Source organism: Cetorhinus maximus, chromosome 14, assembly GCF_964194155.1.
Source record: "Cetorhinus maximus chromosome 14, sCetMax3.hap1.1, whole genome shotgun sequence".
Classification (NCBI taxonomy): Eukaryota; Metazoa; Chordata; class Chondrichthyes; order Lamniformes; family Cetorhinidae; genus Cetorhinus; species Cetorhinus maximus.
This window is the reverse complement of record NC_135892.1, coordinates 7,770,241-7,792,289: the sequence shown is the minus strand read 5'-3', so window position 1 is coordinate 7,792,289 and position 22,049 is coordinate 7,770,241.

Sequence of the window (22,049 nt, the reverse complement as noted above, 5' to 3'; positions counted from 1 at the left end):
TTGAAAAGACCCCCCAGTGTTTATCAAAACAGGTAACAAGAAAATGTATGGAAATATAGATAATCTGATGAAAAGGAGGTTGTTATGAGCACATGGTTATTACATTGTCACCTTAGGGTTGCTTGGAGGTGACATGCACCAGTGCAGGAAAAGCTACTCATTGACTCATAATTAGGAATCTGTTTACTTTCTCCATCTGAGTGAGCCTAGTTCCTGCAGAAACCTTTAAACTGGCTAACATAATCCTACTCAGATAACACCTCCACAGATAATTAACCTATTTAAGGCCTGTGAGCACAGATCATGAGATTAGGTAGAAGTGAGAATGTGCTGCATGATAACGTGCTTGAGATAACACTGGAGGAAAGAGAGATGTGAGGTTTAGAGGATAGGTTGTGAAAACCAGCAACTCAGCCAGTAAAACAAAGAAAACATTGGGGCCTATAGATCATGGTGTGACCTGGAAATCAAAGGGGGTGATGTTGAAGTTGTACAATTGCAAGGATTACTAAATATTTACAGGAGAAAAACAGGCCATTCGGTCCATGCCAGCATCCATGCTCCACACAAGCCTCTCCCACCCTTTCACATCTCACCCTATCAGCAGAACCTTCCATTTCCTTAACCATCTTGTGTTCATCTAGTTTCCCCTTGAATGAATCTGTGCTATTCTCCTCAACTATTTCCCATGGTAGCATGTTTCACATCCTCACCACTCGCTGGGTAACGAAGTTTCTCCTGAATTCACTATTGGATTTATCAGTGACTATCTTATATTGATGGTCCCTAGTTCTGGTCTCGCCCATAAGTGGAAACATTTTTTTGACACCTACCCCATCAAACCCTTTCATTTCTTGAAGACCATCATCATGTCACCTACCAGTCCTCTCTTTTCTAGTCAGAAGTGCCTGCGTTCAGTTTTGCTTTCTGTATTGATCAAAAGCTGTTGAATTCTTGAAAGACCTCCAAAGAGAGCTACAAGGCCGATTCCTGAATGTTGAAGACTGTTTACGGGGAAAGATTGTGGGGGCAAAATTCAATAGCCCCTAAAATGGGCGCAGGCATCACAATGTGCAATTAACTCATGCCTGTAGACTGTAGCACGCCAACTTCAGGCAGCCTGCAGTTTTACAAGATTTCAGCACCCAGCCGGAGTTAACCGTGCTGTGAATTGGCTGGATCCCTGATCAGGAGACCAATATGTGATTGGTGAGCTGCAATTTAAGCTAGCCTGCACTGCTGAAAGCTAGTCTTAGAGGGAAGGTGTATTGTGGCTGGAGCAGGTGTCCTTAGTCCTGCAGGATGTGAATCTGACCAATGAAACATTGAATAATTCCACAACATTAATGGCTCTTCCTCAGGCCCCTGCTCCTCAGCCGCTCGCCATCTAGCTGACAGAGAGAGCTGTCCAACCACAACTGTGAGGTTGTGCAGCACGCACTTGACCACCACAGAGCCTGACACCCACCCCGTCGAATACTGCAGTGGGGGAGGGTGGTCTCCAGTGTCGCTCAAGCAGCAGAAGCATTGTTTCGGCACATCAACCATCTGCTCTATCACATCACTGGGTGAAAAGGTTTCTCCTCAACACCCCTCTAACTGGAGGGGGAAGAAAACTGTTCCCACTGGTGGAAGGATCAAGAATGAGGGAGCGCAGATTTAAGATAATTGACAAAAGCAGCAGCAATGAGGAGAAACCTTTTCACACAGCGAGTGGTTAGGGTCTGGAATGCACTGCCTGAGAGTGTGGTGGAGGCAGATTCGATCGAGGCATCCAAGTGGGAATTGGATTATTATCTGGAAAGGAAAAAATGGGCAGGGCTACAATGAGAAGACTCTCGGTGTTTAGCTCACTTGGAGAGCTGGAAACAGACACGACGGGCCAAATGGCCTCCTTCTTTGCTGTAACAATTCTGTGATTCTAATCCTTCCTCCGCTTACTTTAAATCTATACCCCCATTACTGACCCCCTCCACCTTCCCATCTCCTGCATGCGTTTATCCAGCTTCCTATTAAATGCATACATGCTACTCACTTTACTCGTCATGGTAACGGGTTCCACATTCTCACTCTCTGGGTAAAGAAATTTCTCCTGAATTCCCTGTTGGATTTATTAGTGACTGTCTTATATTTATGGCCCCTGGTTCTGGTCTCTCCTGCAAGCGGAAACATCTTCTAGCCTAGCACTGTTTTTTTCTTACATAATCTTAAAGGCTCCTATCAAGCGTTTTAATACTGGGTTCCGAAAATATGTTTTCTGTTAAATCAAACTACCATTGCAGCTAACATCATAAACATTATATTAAAAAAAATACAATACAAACCAGAACTGTAAAACCCCAGTATAAATTATCAAGCAAATGACATGCCTGGCATAAGCCAAGTAAGTGCATGTTGCCTGCACAAGAATTTATGTAGCAATTTTCTGGAGGCAGGACTTGCGGCACTACATTTCCCAAGCAAACATTTATAAAGATTTCCTAACTTCACTTCAACAACTCCCTCATAACCACAGGTATGACTGATACAAAAAGACAGTCAACAAATAAAACAAACCTGCAGGGACAAACACAATCGCAACGGGTTTTAAAATTTATTTCGTTGTTAATCCCAAAAGAAAACTGTTGGACAGGCGAACCTTCCGAAGTTACTTATTGTAGTTACTAAACTGTTCAGACTGGAAATCCCACCCAAGTTCCTTTTCCCTGCTGAGTCTCCTGGCAAAAATTATGTTTTGGCCTGATTTCGACTATTGACAGTCTGAAAGGAGGTTAATTGAAGTTGTGTGAACACGCAATCATGTCTTTCCATGATATGTGGTGATAACCGAGAGTATGATTCCCATAATATACTTCAGTGTGTATTTTGTCATTTGTTTACACAATCTCATAGCCACTGTTACTGTGACATACAAAGGGGGTCTGGATTTCACTGTTGCTGTCTCTGAACTGGAAACAATCTGAAGTCTTTCACTTGTTAGAATTTTTTTTTACCCTCTTGCTATTTATACAGCACTTTCATTTAAACTTTTTCTCTTGACAAACTTTTATATCGAGGAGAGAAGCAGCTTGTCGCTAACCTCAGCTCAGACCAATATGCGCTTGCTAATTGTTCTCAGGGCTATTCCACTTGGAATTAAAATCCCATTTGTCACGGATTGTTTGTCTGCACTTTCTTCATTTTCACAAGGTTGACAATTAATTAGGAAAAACCTGAGGAAGTTAATCGGGGTTTGCAGGCAAAGGGATGGTGACAATCTTCAGCCACAAGCGACTTACTGCGGAGGACTAAACGTTCTCAGTTGGACTGAATTTCCATACTTCCACGAGAAATAAAGGAATCTTATTTCGCCTGAGGGAACTTGGCTCTTTGAGCTCTACTCAGATTGACAGTGGATTTCTCAGATAATAAATCATAGTTTCTGATGGTGCCATGGCATCCCTTGCTGGGGCCCTGTAGAGATGCAGACACTTGCTTATTCAACAGCACCGGGGAAACAACCCCGCAGGATGCACTCTGTACAAATTCTAGGCTATGGACTAAACACAGCAAGAACTAGAGAGCTGCAGGAATCCGCATAGGTCTCTCTGAGTAACTGCAACTTTCCAGCTGGGAAAAGGACACTTTTCCACCTCATTGACATTCATTTCACTTTAAAGGAAGAGGTTGATTAGCTAGAGATAGGACTTGCTGTTCAGTTGAGCCAATAAGGTCTTTGTTCTTTCCTTAAAAAGTCTGAAAGCCAAATTTTATGTCTTGAGTCTATGAGCTCACTAGTCAAGTAAACTCGAACTGTACGCCTTCATGTACACTTGTTAGTTGATGCCCGCTATCAATAATGGAGAGAGACCGACATAAGGTCAAACTGCGATTGTTTATTGCAACAGGGAACAGGGCGCTAAATCCTGGCGTGCTCCCACGACCACCTCCAGCTCTAGACTTCCAGTTAACCAGTAGCCCGCGCTGCACATTGATTGGTCAGTACTGTCACATGGTTAGTCCACTTGCATTCTCTTAAATGTACAAGGTACTCCGCTTTACCACACCAAACAAAAAAAAAACAATCACTTACTTCAGAAATCTGCGGCGCGTTTATGAAAATACACTTACTTCAGAAATTTGTATTTTCACAAACACACCGCAGATAAAAGTAGCGATGTTGAGGCATAATTTTTTTTTTTCAAAATCTAGCGTGTTAGAAAACCACAGGGCTTTTTGAAGTGTCTCGTTGTCTTTCCAAATGACTAGTAGAAGACGGTGAAAAAAAATCACACTTGTTTTAAGTTGAAAGTAGCTACTGGGTTAACCTGTGCGCTCTTTCTGTGCCTGTGCCCTAGAAAGCACAATGAAAGCAGACACGTTGCCTTCGTAGAAAGTGTAACCCTGGCACACAACAGATTATAAACAAAGGCCGGGATTTTCCGGCCCTTTCGCGGGGCGAGGCGGTGCCCCAGCCAGGGGTCCGTTGACTTGCAGCGGGACCGGAAGACCGCGGCAGTGGGCAGGTGCAGAAAACCCCGCCCACTGTTGTGATGGGTGGGGTTATAGGTGTGGATGGGAGGACTGACAGATGCGTATGTAATTTTCGATTTACACATGCTGCTGGCACAGCCCGTCATATTCTGTGCTGAGGCACAGGGGAGTGACCATTCCAAACCATTCCCTGACTTTTAAATACATTCCCAAGTGGAAACAGATTTTGACGCACTTCAAATGCTGAACGAGATTGCCAGTCCAGCAGGGATGGTACCCCCTTTCATTATCTCGGGATGTCCCAAAGCGCTTAACAGCCAGTGAAATACTTTTGGAGTGTTGCCACTGTGGTAATGTAGGGAACACGGCAGCCAATTTGCGCACAGCAAGCTCCCACGAACAGCAGTGTGAGAACAATTGGATAATTAGTTTCAGTGGACAATTAGGGATGGGCAATAAATGCTCACATCCAATGAACGATCAAAAAAAAGGGATAAATACTGCCCTCCCATTAAAATCTAGACTAATGTCCCCACCAAGACAGCCTGAGAAATGTCTTACCAATTCTTTGGGGTAAACATTCAACCCATTTTACAGGTGTAAATGAGGACCAATTTTGGGGACCCAACCTTTTTTTTATTCACTCATGGGATGTGGGCTTCGCTGGCTGGGCCAGTATTTATTGCCCATCCCTAGTTGCCCTTGAGAAGGCGGTGGTGAGCTCCCTTCTTGAACCGCTGCAGTCCATGTGGTATAGGTACACCCACAGCGCTCTTAGAGAGGGAGTTCCAGTGCCTTCACGACATCCAACTCACTGTTGGGTCAGGCCATTTATCAACAGACCCTGGTAGCTGCTCAAAATGGTCGTTAGTTTTCCAACATATGTAAATAAGGGTCCTAATACCTGTTTTAGTTCCCTTTACAAAATTGGACATTGCTGGGCAGAACATAGACTACAGTCTATCAAAGACCACCACCAAAAGATTTGCTCATTTAAATTAAAACAATTTTAATATCAACCCTGTATAGCCAGCAGCAGAAAGGATGCTTCCCCAATTCTACAGGGTCGGTTTAAAATGAGTGAAGTGCCTGAAAGAGGGCTCCACGCCTGCCAAAATAATGTTAATGAGACTCAAGGCCCAACCTTGGTCTGGCTTCAGGTTTCCCTGCTAGGACATGCACTCCATGGCCTGAAAATAAACCATAAGCCTAATGGTATTTCTGCCAGATTAAGTGTTCGCCAACAGTAATTTCTAAACTCATACATTTAAAAGGGATTCTGTTTGAACAGACAGAAGAACTTATTACTTTATGACTTCCAAGTAAAGAAAAAAGAAATGAGGCCACAATTACCAGTTACGAATCTGTTACATTTCATGTAATTATGCCAGTCACGAACATCTAACAGTCCCCAAATTATTAAGCAGATCGTGTTGTTAAGTAACTGATAATTGTTATAATAACCACACCATGACATCGATGCATAAGCTATCAATCGTGGCTTCTGTTCACACAGAACTATTCATGTGATCATTATAATTTCCCAAGTAAACTGAAACTGGAACCATTCCGACAGAACATTCTCACCATTGGGCAATCCAATATCCTCAGAGGAAACAGTTCTCCCAATTGATTCTTTATTGGGTTAGCATTGCTGCTTTGCAACGTTACAATTACCCATTTTCTGATCAATCCTGGGAATGCAGCACTGCTGACTTGCAGAATTAAGCTCTGGTGAGTTCATATTTTGTGATTTAATAATGATGCTTAACCCCCTCAGTCCCTACATTTTGTTGTCAAAAAAGTGATTAAGTGTGTCCAGGCAATATGTGAAGTTTCAATGTTTGATTTCATTTTATCCTTTGTTAAATTCAGTTTATACCCTTTCTAGTTATCATTACCTAGAACTAAACCTTCAGCGTCAAGGTTAAGCAATGAGCAGTGTCCAGTCCACTGTCATTTTGAGTTATTGTGCAGTGGGTCTTCTAATGAGAAGAATACTGACTCGTTTGATCGTTAACAAACCTCACACATAGTATTAAAAAGAAGATGGGGTTATTGGTCTGTGGTAAAGTGGAGTGCTATGTACCTTTAAGAGAATGTAGTTAGTTGACCGTGTGACTGTATTGACCAATCGCTACACAGCACGGGCCTCTTGGGTAACTGGAAATCTGGAGCTGGAGGTGATTGAAGAAGTACGCATGGTGTTAGTGCTCTGTTCTTAGTTCCAATAAACCACCAGTGCTTGTTCAGTTCAGCGGTCTTCCTGCCTGTGTTGTTTCAAGTACCAACTAATGTGTTGATACCAAGGCCGCAGTTAGTGTTTGCCGGACAAAGCGAACCTGATAACCAAAAACATGAAATGGTCCTTTTGTACCTTGATGTGAAAGCACAGTGATGTGAGCTAGGCATTTATATTAGTGCCATAAGCTTACATTAAGGAATAGGCTCGTAATTTGATAATTAATTGTCAATCAGTCAAAACTACATTTAAGAAAACTGTCACAGTGTAAAATTTCTATCTGAAAAAGTTAAAGAAAGAAAGACTGGTTTTTATAAAGCACTTTTCAGAACTGCAGGAGGCCTCAAACTGCTTTAACAACAAACGATCAAACTTTTTAAGTGAGGCCATTATTGGGATATAGGAAATGTGGCAGCCAATTTGAGCACAGCAAGCTCCCACATCCAGCAACGAAATAAATAACTAGATCATCTGTTTTAGGTTTTGGTTGAGGCATAAATGTTGGCCAGGATTCTGGGTGAACTGCCCTGCGCTTCTTCGAATAGTCCCATGTACGTGCGGCTGAAAGGGCAGACGGGTTTAACACTTCATTCGAAAGCAGGAGCCTCTGACAGTGCAGCACTTTCTCAGGACTGCATTGAAATGTCAGCTGGACTATACACTCAAGTCTCTGCAGCATAACTTGAAACTGCAACATTTGGACTTAGATGCAAGAGTGCTATCCACTAAGCCTCAGCTAAAAAGTTAAGAAAAGTTCATATTTTAATTATTAATGAAATTATTATTAATATGACTAATTTGTTCCAAATCCTGCCCTCACTAACAGCACTGTGAGAGTGTATTCACTGCACAGTTTGCAGAGGTGCAGTGACTCATCACCAACATCTCATTAGGGGTGGGCAATAATTGTTGACCTTGCCAGCAATGTTCACATCCCAAGAACATATGAAAAGAGAAACAAATATGATACTAAATCTTACAGATTAGGAAGGGCCCAATTTCACTCCCTCTAGTCACACCACGCTGAGTTTGGTGGCCTCAAATATGACAAGTGTTAAATGTTAACGCCTACCTTGATGTTCCAGGTGAAAAAATAAACGCTGAATGTTTTCACTCCTCTCTGCTATCTGTCCTGGACAGGGTGGATGTGTGGATATCACAGAAAGATTATAATCAGGCTTTGCCTATGAAGGAGTGGAGTGCCTTGCGCCCTGCCCACTCTGTCCAATTCACTCAGGGGCATTGGAGGTTGAGGATGGCCTTCTCACTCAGAGACCAGTTGAGGACCTCAAGTGGCCAATTCAGGGCCATTTAAGGACTTCATTCTACTGGATACAGCTCAGTAAAAGCTGGCAGCCTCCTTGTGGGTTTTGGTGTGGAGAGGGTGTCCTCCTGATCGGGCACCCTGTGGCACATGGAGGGCCCCCCAAGCAGGAGGGGCCACCCCACTGAAACATCATTCCACCGCCCCCCCCACCACCTGCGCACTCGGCCCTCAGCAATGAACCCCTTCCCAACCCTCACTGGGGATAGGCTGACTGGATCCAGTGAGCCCAACCCCCACTTACCTGTGCTCCGGGGCCTCCTCCATTGATGCTGGTCCTACCTGCCTGCAGTACCAGCAGTGGCCACCGCTATCAGTGGTGCTGCTGGGACTGAAGAGATGCCAGCTCTCTGATTGGCCGGTGGCAATTGGAGGCGAGATCACCATCCTTAAAGGGAAGGGAGCCCACTCATCAGGCAGTTAATTGCCTGATGGACACAAGAATCGCCTCAGGGCTCCCAGAAACAGTCACAGCAGTGTTGGCCCAGCTTTCTGACCAACCTTTGTGGACACCACTGCTATGAAATTCAGCCTGAGGAGTAACCATTTGGGTTAAAACCTGGAACCAAATCCCAGCCCAAGTCTGGAAGGCTGAACTTGGGGAAAAAATTAAAATAAATAAAAATCTAAATGTAGAATCATTTTCATGTTTGAAATAATACATTAAAGAGTCCCTCAGTGCTATTATTGAACTGAAGTTAAAGTAGAATTGGATAATATTCCATTTACCATTAATGTTATTTCAGTTAATAGCTTATCCAATAAGGTTTTCTTTAATTCATTCATGAGATATGGATGTCGCTGACTAGGCCAGCATTTATTGTCCATCTCTAATTGCCCTTGAGAAGGTGGTGGTGAGCTGCCTTCTTGAACCGCTGCAGTCTATGTAGTGTAGGTACACCCACAGTGCTGTTAGGGAGGGAGTTCCAGGATTTTGACCCAGCAACAGTGAAGGAACAGCGATATATTTCCAAGTCAGGATGGTGTGTGACTTGGAGGGGAACTTCCAGGTGGCGATGTTCCCATGTGTCTGCTGCCCTTGTTATTAGAGCTGGTAGTGGTCATGGGTGCTGTCTTGAAAGGTGCTGTCTAAGAAGGCTGCAGCGCATCTTGCAAGTGGTACACACTGCTGCCATTGTGCGTCGGTGATGGAGGGAGTGAATGTTTGTGGATGGGGTGCCAATCAAGTGGCTGCTTTATCCTGGGTGGTTTCAAGCTTCTTGAGTGTTGTGGGAGCTTCACTCTTCCAGGCAAGTGGAGAGTATTCCATCACACTCCTGACTTGTGCCTTGTAGATGGTGAATAGGCTTTGGGGAGTCAGGAGGTGAGTTACTCATCGCATGATTCCTAGCCTCTGACCTGCTCTTGTAGCCACAGTATTTATATGGCTAGTCCAGTTCACCATCTGGTCAATGGTAAACCCAGGATGTTGATAGTGGGGGATTCAGCGATGGTAATGCCATTGAATATCAAGGAGCGATGGTTAGATTCTCTCTTGTTGGAGATGGTTGTTGCCTGGCACTTGCCATTTGCCAGCCCAAACCTGGATGTTGTCTAGGTCTTGCTGCATTTGCACATGGACTGCTTCAGTATCTGAGAGTCATGAATGTGAACATTGGGTGCAATCATCAGCGAACATCTCCACTTCTGAACTTATGATGGAAGGAAGGTCATTGATGAAGCAGCTGAAGATGGTTGGGTCGAGGACACTACCCTAAGGAACTCCTGCAGTGATGTCCTGGAGCTGAGATGATTGACCTCCGACAACCATTAGCATTTTCCTTTGTGCTAGGGATGACTCCAACCCCCTGATTCCCATTGACTTCAGTTTTGCTGAGGCTCCTTGAAGCCATAGTCAGTCAAGTGCTGCCTTTGTATTATATAAAATATATTATTATTTTTATTTATGATGATATAATATATATGTATATGAATACGAGAATGGTTAAAGGGGCTGAATAGTCTACTCCTGTTGCTATGTTCCTAAGCACATCAATTTGGAGAATTCCCATTGGGAAACCCAGCGGTGCAAATAATGGTGCTGGGGATAAAAATAAATAAAGACCAGCTAATATGGACGCTCATCAGAGCCTACAAGCTCAATGTCCAAACAAGGACAAAAAAAAGTCCGGGCAAAAGACAGAAAAAAATCTGTTACTATTCTGTGCCCTTTAAATGGATGTTCGCCACAGCTCTCTGCCCAAGCAGCTTCTTTGGCATGGTTTGGACGTGGTATCCTGCCTATCTGGGTAATCATGTGCAGGACATCCCAGCCCACTTCTGAATGCCCTACTGAAAGATTTCTCCCCCCTGCCCCCCCACACCTCCCCCCGCCAACCTGTTTCAGACAGGAGCTTCCATACTACAACTATGTGACCTACAAGAGCCAAGAGTATAGAGATCAGGCAGAACCAATCCCATCCTTTAGTGGTATGTCACACCCCTACCTCTGTCTGCTTTAGGGGTGTAAAGATGCCGAACGTCATTTCTATGAAGTTTTATTGACTACCCGGGGCCTGTTATGTTGGTTTCCACAATGAAAAGATCACGGAGGACACCGATTTAAGGTGATTGGTAGAAGAAGCAAGGGCAACGCAAGGAAGAAACTGGGATCTGGGTTGTACTGTCTGAGTGGCTGGCAGAGGCAGGTTCAAGCTTGGCTTTCTAAAGAAAATTGGATAAGCATCGGAAGAGAAAAGAATTGCAGGGCTACAAGGGAAGGAGCAGGGGAGTGGAACTGGCAGAGCTGCTCTTGTATAGATTTGACACAGACACAACGGCCCACTGTAAGCATTGTAGGTTTCTACAATGCAATTTCTACAATAGCTTCCTCAAAAACTGCCTAACATAGATTTCCATTAGCTTTTCCATTGACATCCACTAAAAACAAACTCTATTAGGTGAAAGAAATATCCAATTGCAACTAACGCTTTCTATTTTTCACAAATCGTTAAATTATTTAACATTCACTGTTTTCAAATACAAGTATCAATAAATAAATAAACGTTACTCCTTGTTAAACGGAAACTTATGTTTCTGTTTTCTGCAGTGAATGTAATCTAACAACATCCTCGGGAGCTACAGCTGCCGTTGTGTAAGTTTATCTTAGAATGTGCTTTTTTTTAAAAATCATTTAACGTTAAGACCTAAATCCATTCCAGATCTGCAAATAATAATGTTTAAGCCATAATTTGTATAATAAAACCAATATCACATCAGCACAGAAAGCAACCTTGTTGTTCAGTTGGTGGCGAGGGGTCACAAATTGGATCGGAGTGCTGATGAGGGGAGGTGTCAGCATGTGTACAAACATTTGGTTAATTCGATGCATTATTCATCATTTTGAAGGCAAGTTTCTCATTCTTTATATCAAGGAGATTTAACTGTTACAATATTGTAATGTATAAAACAAATCACAGCAAGCGATTTTTTAAATAGAACTTTATTTAACATGGTAGTTGTGCACATATGGCCATTTTGCTTGTCAATATTTCACTGTTTGCTGGATTTATACTTGTGTTTTAAGAAAAGAAAGTTGGCTGAACCCATTGAATTAATGAACAACTTTTATCGGCTGTTGCTTGTCAGTAGATCCCCATATGTCCCATTGGGATACAGCATGTAGAGCACTAAGAAACCTAGTAGGGGAGAAGTGCATCTCTCAGCAGTACATTGGTAGATGACATATTGGCAAATGAATACTGCAGCTTGCGGCTATGTGTAAAATAAGACATCAGTATACTTTTCATGGGAAGGCCCCTGAATGTGATTGAAATCTACCAATGCTTGGGTAACAGTCTTCTGACCTTACCTAAAACATTTGGATCTAAAACAAGCTACAGTACTCCTCTTCCCTAGGGATAACAGGGTTGCCTGTTGCGAACAGATTCTTTTAACCTCTGTTGACCTCATTAGCGTCTTTGCTCTGTATTTAAAGATGACAAACTATTACCATAAGAGGGGAACTTAAATTGCCTAAAGCTAAGAAGCAAGCAAATGCTTTAAAGCACATTACTTAATTACTTTACAATTCATTACGTTCTGTCACAGTGCTCCAATCACTAATTTAGTCTCACTTACACCCTTATCCAAACATGCTACGTAATAGTCAAAGTTAATGGTAAATTCAGAATAATCACACATGCCTTCCCAATTTACAGCAAGGAGGCCATTCTGGCCATCAGGCCTGTTCCAGTTTTTTGTCAGAGCACTCTGACCCGAATCCCAATGCCTTATTCCACAGAATCCTGCATTTACCTCTACCTCAAACTTTTAACCAGGTTGTCCGCAAAAGATGCAATGGTCTCTTCTTCAACCGTTTCCTGTGGTAAAGCATTCCAAAAGGAACAACCCACTGCACAATGAGGTTTCTCCCAACCGCTCTCCAAACGCTCATTGTGACAATTTTAAATTGGTGACTGCTTATCATTAGCTCCCAAACCACAGGAAACAGTCTCTTTTCTATTCACACAACAAAAATTATTCGAAATCTTATCACCCTCCCGATTAAATACCCTCTGAGCCTCAAGCAGTCGCCCTCCATTATAAGATGTGTTGGATTAGTATAGCCTCAGCAAAATACTTGGCCTAAATTTCCACAGAAGTCTTACCAAAATCTCGGTGTGACATTGACAGGAGACCTTTAAAACCCTTGGAGAAATAGTGTAAAACCATTTCACCAGGAGTTCCACTGACCATCCAGTGATGGGAAATTGTTAGAATCTCGGCAGAAATTCAGGGCCAGAATTTTAGAAATGCATGAACAATGAGACACAAAACTTTCTCATTATAACATCCTGTGACCAGAACATCTGGGGTCCTCGACAGGGTCTTTATAGTGCTAGGTAACTTTCTGCATTATTACCCACCCTTCCTAGGATTTTGAAGCACTTGTTGCATAGTCGTAACTTCATTTTATCAGAAAAAGTATGGAAAGTAATTGAGCAATGCTTGTGAGATCACACGATTTCCAATTTAAGAATGAAATAACTGATGTAGAGAAGAAAAATTAGAATTTATTACAATCAGGAGCAGAGTTTAGCGTGAATGGTCTCTGAATATTCCGAATATTGACGCCAGAGTAAAGTGGATTGTGCATTCTTTGTCTGCCCACCTTCTACATTGCTCAGGAATAATCACCTCTTGGACCTGTTTAAATTGCAAATAACACTAGAGTACGGTTAAATTCATGTCATAATTTGATTCACTCCACGCGATATCAAGAAGTGGCTGAAGGCACTGGATACTGCAAAGGCTATGGGCCCTGGCAATATTCCAGCAATAATACTGAAGACCTGTGCTCCAGAACAAGCCGTGCCTCTAGTCAAGCTGTTGCATTACAGCTACAACACTGGCTTCTACCTGGCAATCTGGAAAATTGCCCAGGTAAGTCCTGTCCACAAAAAGCAGGACAAATCCAACCTAACCAATTATCACCCCATCAGTCTACTCTTGCTCATCAGCAAAGTGATGGAAGGTGCTGTCAACAGAGCTATCAAGCAGTATTTACTCAGCAATAACCTGCTCACTGACGCTCAGTTTGGGTTCCGCCAGGGTTACTCAGCTCCTGATTTCATTGCAGCCTTGGACCAAACATTGACAAAGGAGCTGAACTCCAGAGGCGAGGTCAGGGAGAGACTGCCCTTGACATCAAGGCAGCAGTTGACCGAGTGTGGCATCAAGGAGCCCTAGCAAAACTGGAGTCAATGGGAATCAGAGGGAAAGCTCTCCACTGATTGGATTCATACCTAGCACAAAGGAAGATGGTTGTGGTTGTTGGAGGTCAATCATCTCAGTTCCAGGCATCACTGCAGGAGTTCCTCAGGGTAGTGTCCTAGACCTAACAATGTTCAGCTGCCTTATCAATGAATTTCCCTCCTTCATAAGATCAGAGGTGGGGGTGTTTGCAGATGATTGCACAATGTTCAGCACCATTCACGGTTCCTCAGATACTGAAGCAGCCCATGTCCAAATGCAGTAAAATCTGGACAACATTCAGGCTTGGGCTCATATAAGTGGTAAGGGTCATTCACGCCACGAGTGCCAGGCAATGACCATCTCCAACAAGAGAGAATCTAACCATCGCCCCTTGACGTTCAATGACATTACCATCACTGAATCCCCCACTATCAACATCCTGGATGTTACCATTGACCAGAAACTGAACTGGGCCAGCCTTGTAAATACTGTGGCTACAAGAGCAGGTCAGAGGCTGGGCATTCTGTGGTGAGTAACTCACCTCTTAACTCCCCAAAGTAAGTCCACCATCTACAAGGCACAAATCAGGAGTGTGATGGAATACTCTCCACTTGCCTGGATGAGTGCAGCTCCAACAACACTCAAGAAGCTCAACACCATACAGGACAAAGCAGCCTGCTTGATTGGCAACCCATCCACCACCTTAAACATTCACTCCCTCCACCATCGATACACAGTGGTAACAGTGTGTAGCATCTACAAGATGTACTGCAACGACTCACCAAGGCTACTTTGACAGTACCTTCCAAAGCCGCAACTTCTATCACCTAGAAGGACAATGGTGGCAGGTGAATGGGAACACCAACACCTACAAGTTCCCCACCAAGTCATTCACCATCCTGACTTGGAAATATATCCTTCACTGTCACTGGGTCAAAATGCTGGAACTCCCTCCCCAACAACACTGTGGGTGTACCTACACCACATGGACTGCAGCGGTTCAAGAAGGCAGCTCACCACCACCTTCTCAAGGGCAATTAGGGATGGGCAATAAATGCTGGCCCAGCCAACGATACCCACATCTCATGAAAGAATAAAAAAAATACTCCTTAGTTACACAACTTAATTATTTTAAATATATTTTATTACAGTTTAGCTTAATATTAATAAAGTAGGTAAAAGCAAATTACTGCAGATGCTGAAAATCTGAAATAAAAACAAAAATTGCTGGAAAAACTCAGCAGGTCTGACAGCATCTGTGGAGAGAAAGACAGAGTTAACGTTTCGAGTCCGTATGACTCTTCTTCTGAATTAAAGAGAAATAGAAATGTGGTGAAATATGTACTGTTTAAGGGGGGGGTGGGATAGATGAAGCTGGATAGAGGGCCAGTGATAGGTGGAGGCAAAGGAGAGATTACAAAGGATGTCATAAACAAAAGGTTGAAGGGGTGTTGACGGTGGTGATACTGGCTAAAGGAGGTGCTAATGGTGACATAAAGAGTAGAAAGCAGGATGAGCAAGTGACAGATGGCCCTAGTGGGGGTGGGGTGAGAGGAGGGGACGATGTGGAAGCAAGGATCAAAATAGACTAAAAGGTGGGGATGAAACAATGAATGGAAATAAATTTTTTAAATAATAATAAAAATAGGTGGGAAAAAATCTATATGCATAAATTAAAAAATAAATATTTGAATAAAGGGGATCAAAAAGGATTGAGGATGGAGGAGAGAGTTCATGATCTGAAGTTGTTGAACTCAATATTAAGTCCGGAAGGCTGTAAAGTGCCTAATCGGAAGTTGAGGTGCTGTTCCTCCAGTTTGTATTGAGCTTCACTGGAACATTGCAGCAGGCCAAGGACGGACATGTGGGCATGAGAGCAGGGTGGAGTGTTGAAATGGCAAGCGACAGGAAGGTCTGGGTAATGCTTGCGGACAGACCGAAGATGTTCCACAAAGCAATCACCCAGTCTGCGTTTGGTCTCTGCTTCACTTGAAAGGAGTGTTTGGGCCCTTGGACGGTGAGGAGGGGGGAAGTAAAGGGGCAGGTGTTGCACCTTCTGCGATTGCATGGAAAGGTGCCATGGGAGGGGGTTGAGGTGTAGGGGTGATGGAGGAGTGTACCAGGGTGTCCTGGAGGGAACGGTCCCTACAGAATGCTGACAGGGAGGGTGATGGGAAGATGTGTTTGGTGGTGGCATCATGCTGGAGTTGGCGGAAATGGTGGAGGATGATCCTTTGAATGCGGAGGCTGGTGGGGTGATAAGTGAGGACAAGGGGGACCCTATCATGGTTCTGGGAGGGAGAGGAAGGTGTGAGGGCGGATGCGCGGGAGATGGGTCGGACACGGTTGAGGGCCCTGTCAACCACCGTGGGTGGGAAACCTCGGTTAAGGAAGAAGGAAGACATGTCAGAAGCACTGTTTAGGAAAGTGGCATCATCGGAACAGATGCGACGGAGGCGAAGGAACTGAGAGAATGGGATGGAGTCCTTACAGAAGCAGAGTATGAGGAGCTGTAGTCGAGGTAGCTGTGGGAGTCGGTAGGCTTGTAATGAATATTGGTGGACAGTCTATCACCAGAAATTGAGACAGAGAGGTCAAGGAAGGGAAGGGAAGTGTCAGAGATGGACCATGTGAAAATGATGGAGGGGTGGAGATTGGAAGCAAAATTAATAAATTTTTCCAGGTCCAAGCGAGAGCATGAAGCAGCACCGAAGCAATCATCGATGTACTGGAGAAAGAGTTGTGGGAGGGGGCCTGAGTAGGACTGGAACAAGGAATGTTCCACACACCCCATAAAGAGACAGGCATAACTGGGGCCCTTGCGGGTACCATAGCCACACCTTTTATTTGGAGGAAGTGAGACGAGTTTAAGGAGAAATTTTTCAGTGAGAACAAGTTCAGCCAGCTGGAGGAGAGTGGTGGTGGATGGGGATTGTTCAGGCCTCTGTTCGAGGAAGAAGCTGAGAGCCATCAGACCATCCTGGTGGGGGATGGAGGTGTAGAGGGATTGGACGTCCATGGTGAAGAGGAGGCGGTTGGGGCCAGGGAACTGGAAATTGCTGATATGATGTAGGGCATCAGAGGAATCACGGATGTAGGTGGGGAGAGGCTGGACAAGAGGAGAGAGAACGGAGTCAAGATAGCAAAAATGAGTTCCGTGGGACAGGAACAGGCTGACACAATCGGTCTGCCGGGACAGTCCTGTTTGTGGATTTTGGGGAGGAGGTAGAAGCGGGCTGTCTGAGATTGGGAGACTATGAGGTTGGAAGCTGTGGAGGGAAGATCTCCAGAGGAGATGAGGTCAGTGACAGTCCTGGAAACAATGGCTTGATGTTTGTTGGTGAGGTCATGGTCCAGTGGGAGGTAGGAGGAAGTGTCTGAGAGTTGACGCTCAGCCTCTGCGAGGTAGAGGTCAGTGCGCCAGACAACAACAGCACCACCCTTGTCAGCAGGTTTGATGACAATGTCAGGGTTAGACCTGAGAGAACAGAGTGTCGCAAATTCAGAAGGAGACAGGTTAGAGTGGGTGAGAGGAGCAGAGAAATTGAGACGGCCGATGTCACGCCGATGATTTTCATTAATAAAGTAGAGGTTGATTAAATATTAGGTTTGCAAGTCACCTTATCACCTTTTGTATTGATCTGAAAATGTTTGCCTCTTTAACTTCAAATATTTTCCAATATATTTAAACTAAACTTCAAGCATCCCACAAATGAAAAATGATTCTTATTGTTCACTGAAAGCTATTACATAATAAACTAGTATCATGTGTTCTGCGATTCTGAAAGTCCTTTCTGTTCTCTGCCGTACACACATGTTAGGGATTTTGTTAAATCCAGTGAAACATTGACATTTTCCTAAGGGATAACTTGGAGAGATAATATTGTATTTGATGATCAGTTAGCTATTGAAATTATCGAAATGACACTTTGTCTTTCAGTGTTAAACAGCCACCTATCTGAGTACTACAGGTGGTAGTAATAATTGAACCAAAAAAACTGCTTACTACAATAAAATCGCTGGACCATTCTCTCTTATTTACAGACTGAGAACAAAAGCACAACTGAAAAAGTGCTCGGTGATTGTTTTTTAATGCGATTTTCATTTACTAATAATTTCAAAACTCTAGGCTATAGGAGTTTGTAGAACCGTATAGGAATGACAGGAGATTTTGCTTCAGTTGCTTGTGGTATTAAACAATATCACACTACAGCAGGTAATCCACAATATCTACTGCAATATAATGGAATACTGGGCTTTGCGCATAATAATGAATAATAGTTACAGGGCACACTGCCAGATCAAAATGTCTCGTAGCATTCCATAGCATTAACTACCTTTAGAGTGCACTGGTGTTTATAATGTTAACCAAGCCTTACATGCACAGCTGCACAGCATTCTGGAATACACCGTGTGTTGAAATAAACAGGCCGCTTGTAACTTTGTTAGCTGGTCAAGAGAAATTTCCAGGATAACGTAAGTCGTGACTTTTAGAACGTAAACATGAACAACAAAGGTTGTGCTCGGAGGAGTTAGTAGCCCGCCCAGTGCAAAGAAAATTTAGAGGGAACATGGGCTGCACTACCACACCACAAAACAATCATTTTATTTAAGAAAAAGGTTCCTTTTGTTAACCGAATACGGCTGAAAATCGATTATTATTAAGTTTGCTGACACCTTCGCATTTTAACAATAAAGCACTCGGTTTACAAGTCCCTTGTGCTAACAACTTTCATTTCAGATTGTTGCTAAAAGCAGAAACTGTCCTGAAGCATGAGAAAAATTGGCCAACTAATCAAGGCACCAATGTTTCAAGGCATATACTTAAACATCCCATCAAATGAATGCCAATAAGCCATTTCCTTTCATAAATCTTCTCCTGTGTTCGCAGATTCTCAACAGATATGCAACAGCTGATAAGACTGCTGTGATGGGAAGGGATATACATATGTCCCCTGCTTATGAGAAGCCACAAATTGTCCTCATGCAATCCCGCACTTGCCTTTGATCAGTCCATGCAAGATTAAGTTTAGCCCCTTCCTATTGCCTATGTATGATTGCTAAATTCTGCAATGATAAGGGGTGGGAGAAAAGTCATACCCAATAGAAACCTTCTCATTAAACCTCTAATCTGTTCCACTACATTCTTGGAAGAGAATGATCCAGCATTAGAACATGCCTCAATAGGAGCAGTAATGAGACTGACAGAAACAGCTTAAGTAATTGGCTTGGTATATGGTATTGAATGTCCTAAACAAAAGATATCAATCTCTATTCCCTTTGTTCCAGAAATGAATTCATTTAGTCATGCACTTGAAGGCCTGTGGTCCCTGCGGGGAAAATGGAAGACTAGGACACAAAGGCAGGGCCATCTGATGCTCACAGGGATAGCACAGAGAAAGCTGCCTGTGCCATTCTGAGAAGTTAATTACTGCTAACAAAAGCAGCAGACTATGACTTGTTGATCATTACCATAATCACATTACTGCACTCTTCTGTTATTCCTAACAGTGGAAGTCCATGACTGCTTTATTCTTTACTAGTGCAACATATTCTGCCACCTGAGCGTCTTGTGTTGTAAATATAAATCACGACAGTCGTATCCTTTGGTTCTGTAATATATTTGTTGTAGGGTTGTATGTGTTCGTATTGTTTGATCCAAAAATCAGTGTATTGTATTAACATTTAGAGGGATTAAAGCAATAAATGGAAATTGGTACCAGAAATGGCTTTACATGCAAATTTGTGAAATAAAGGCACATCCAAATCTCTGGACATATAAAAATTAACATTGATTTGCCTTTGTTTATCAATTTTCCAATGCTTGCTTTCCGACTGTCATTCATTCCTATATCTTTTACCACTTTTAGTTCAGTGAACTTGAAACAGAAGTGTTTTTTTAAATCCTGTGCTGTACTGAAGGTATTGTTGTTCTGTTCATCGCTATATTCAGAATCCAGTTAAAATAGGTCTTTGGGGAAAAAACAAGGACTGTCATTGCAATTCAGTGTGAGGAACCTCATATTCAAACTGGGAGAGAACAGAATATCGAGTAAGAAGAAAGTTTCCATGAGATGGGTCAAACAGACCTTGTGGTTTCCCCAGGAAACATTGAAAACCACTGTACCGTGATCAGCAAAGCCACATTGTTTAATAGGCTCTGAACTTTCGAGTCTGTGCTTAGTCAGTTCAGAAACCATAGTGCAAAGTGCCTCGCTACTGAGATGACTTCCAGCTCATTCTCAAAAGTAAAGCCTTTTTTTGGCTGAACCTGAGATTAATGAATAATCTAAACACTTATTGCAGCAATAGTCAAATAAAAAGCTTAAAGTTCATGTTCCTCATATCTGTATTAAAAATAGGGCCATGGAGATTGACACTGGGCCACCCTGAGGCCAGATTTATCTTTTATTGGAGGATATTTTTCTACAGAGGAAAAGAACGTGATACATTTAAGTGAAAGAAACATTGATAGACCTTCATTTTCCCGACCAGCCCGTAAACAATTAACACATTTGTCAGAAGTTCTTCTCTCTGCTATTTTAGTAGAGGCACTAACCTGAATCAAGAGGTGAATAGTATGGTAACAAAGTAAGTTTCAGCCAGGCGAAGACCTTCAGCCCATCTAGCCAGCCTATCCAGGGCATTCCATTAGTGAAAGGAAGAAAGTCTTGGATTTAAAAAGCGACTTTCATGACCACGGCATGTCCTAAAATGCTTTACAGCCGACTGAGTTCTTTCAAAGTATGGTCACTGTTGTGCTGTAGGAAATGTGGCAGCCAATTTGTGCACAGCAAGCTCCCACAGACAGAAATGTGATAATGACCACATAATCTGATTTTGTGGGGTAGGTTAAGGGATACATATTGGCCAGGACACCGGCAATAATTCCCCTGCTCTTCTTCTAAATAGTGGGATATTTTTCATTGATCTGAGAGGGCTGACAGGACCTCAGTTTAATGTCTCATGTAAAAGATGGCACCTCTGACAATGCAGCAGTCCCTCAGCACTGCACTGGAGTATCAGCCGTGATTTTTGCGCTCAAGTCCTGGAGTGGCACTTAGACCATAAGACCATAAGACATAGGAGCAGAAATTAGGCCATTCGGCCCATCTGCTCCACCATTCAATCATGGCTGATAAGTTTCTCAACCCCATTCCCCTGCCTTCTCCCCGTAACCTTTGATCCCCTTACCAATCAAGAACCTATCTATCTTGGTCTTAAATACACTCAATGACCTGGCCTCCACAGCCTTCTGTGGCAATGAATTCCATAGATTCACCACTCTCTGGCTAAAGAAGTTTCTCCTCATCTCTGTTCTAAAAGGTCTTCCCTTTACTCTGAGGCTGTGCCCTTGGGTCCTAGTCTCTCCTACTAATGGAAACATCTTCCCCACGTCCACTCCTATCCAGGCCTTTCAGTATTCTGTAAGTTTCAATCAGATCCCCCCTCATTCTTCTAAACTCCATCGAGTATAGACCCAGAGTCCTCAAACGTGCCTCATATGTTAAGCCTTTCATTTCTGGGATCATTCTCGTGAACCTCCTCTGGACCCTCTCCAGGGCCAGCACATCCTTCCTGAGATACGGGGCTCAAAATTGCTCACAATATTCTAAATGTGGTCTAACCAGAGCCTTATAAAGCCTGAGCAGCACATCCCTGCTTTTATATTCTAGTCCTCTGCCACTTCTTTGCCCATTCTCCTAACCTGTCCAAATCCTTCTGCAACCTCCCCGCCTCCTCAATACTACCTGTCCCTCCACCTATCTTTGTATCATCTGCAAACTTAGCCAGGATGCCCTCAGTTACTTCATCTAGATCATTAATGTATAAAGTGAAAAGTTGTGGTCCCAACACTGACCCCTGCGGAACTCCACTAGTCACCAGCCGCCATCCTGAAAAGGACCCCCTTATCCCCACTCTCTGCCTCCTGCCAGACAGCCATTCTTCTATCCATGCTAGTACCTTTCCTCTAACACCATGGGCTCTTATCTTACTGAACAGCCTCCTGTGTGGCACCTTGTCAAAGGCCTTCTGGAAGTCCAAGTAGATAACATCCATTGGCTCTCCTTTGTCTAACCTACTCATTACCTCCTCAAAGAATTCTAACAGATTTGTCAGGCATGACCTCTCCTTGATGAAACCATGCTGACTTTGCCCTATTTTACCATGCACTTCCAAGTATTCTGAAAGCTCATCCTTAATAATGGACTCTAAAATCTTACCAACCACCGAGGTCAGGATAATCGGCCTGTACTTTCCCGTCTTTTGCCTCGCTCCCTTCTTAAACAGGGGGGTTACATTAGCAATTTT